This window comes from Diachasma alloeum, unplaced genomic scaffold (genome assembly GCF_001412515.2).
Source record: "Diachasma alloeum isolate Michigan unplaced genomic scaffold, Dall2.0 Dall_scaffold_00176, whole genome shotgun sequence".
In the NCBI taxonomy this organism is placed as follows: domain Eukaryota; kingdom Metazoa; phylum Arthropoda; class Insecta; order Hymenoptera; family Braconidae; genus Diachasma; species Diachasma alloeum.
In genome coordinates, this window is record NW_021680342.1 from 4,464,215 (window position 1) to 4,465,737 (window position 1,523).

The following is a 1,523-nucleotide window of genomic DNA, read 5'->3' on the forward strand; positions in this document are numbered from 1 at the left end:
CCCCCCCCCTCATAGTCTCTCTTGCTCACCAACCAGTCCCTTCCATTCCCCTTTCTCGTTAAACGTACGCACCCCACCGTTGCTGTTTTTACTCTCTTCTCATCTCTCCGCTCTGTATAATTATGTTATAACATCCATTGCAGGTGCCGTTGCGTTAAATTGGCGATACACTGGCGAAGGGGCGGCGGGAAAATTTCATGTGACATTTCCCTACCCATCGTCACATACCGAAGTACTCCCCCCTGTCGTATTTCTGCACAGGGGTATGACCCAAAATTCACCCTCAACTCGTAAAATTTGCCGGTGTGAGCTCAACCTCAACACCCGGCCTTTCGTCTGTCGTCATTACGGGGTTATTACTACTGTCTATATACACTGTATTCGCGTGGTCTCAATTTATGGATCCATTGAAACCTGTCAAATTCATTACGCAGGGGAGTGCATTCAATACCGTAAAATCCAATTTTCGGACCGATCATTTCAGGTCGAAGTGCCGTTCGGTTTATCGATCTCGCACGGTTTTATGGAGACGATTCAGATGATTTTAGTGTAATCAGGTTTTAATTGGGATTTATTTAATTGATGGCTATTGAATTGTAATGCTTCCTTCGTTGGGGAATGTGAGGTGAAACAATTGAACAATTTGTGTGCAATTTCTGTTTACATTTGTGACATTTTTTGGCCGAATTTTCCGATACACTTCTTGTTTGAATTTCAAGGAATTTAGTGATTGTAGGTCTGTTTTGGATAAAACATTGTGTGATCAGGTTTTAATTGAGATTTATTTAATTGATGGTTATTCAATTGTAATGCTTCCTTCGTTGGGGAATGTGAGGTGAAGCAATTGAATAATTTGTGTGCAATTTCTGTTTATATTTGTGACATTTTTTGGCCGATTTTTCCGATACACGAGAGAAAAAATTCCTAATACGTAGACCATATTTACTTGAGAGAAGTAAATTATTTTCAATGGTTCAAATCTCAGAATGTTTGCGGTTCACGAAACTCAAATGGATTCTCATTTATCACTATCGTTGCGCGTTGTATCATGAATATATTACGTATCGAAATATTGGAACTGCCTAACAAAAAAATTATGAACACTATAAATACCTGAAGATTGAAAATTTTTCTACGCGACTTGAGTGAGTTCATTTGGGACAAAATCATACTTGAGTACAAGAATTAGTTAAAGCATGAGACCTTTCGCGGGCCACGTGAGTTGAGATGTCTGGGAGAATTGAACAATTGAAGGAAATTTACTTGTCTCAAGAAAATATGTGTCAAATATTAGAATTATTTTTTCTCAGTGTACACTTCTTGTTTAAATTTCAACGAATTTAGTGATTGTAGGTCTGTTTTGGATAAAACATTGTGTGCGGTGAAAATTATGTTGGCATACAAAAAACAATGGGCACGTGTACAGTGGGCTGTGTAATGAACAGGCTGGGTGATNAATTGAATAATTTGTGTGCAATTTCTGTTTATATTTGTGACATTTTTTGGCCGATTTTTCCGATACA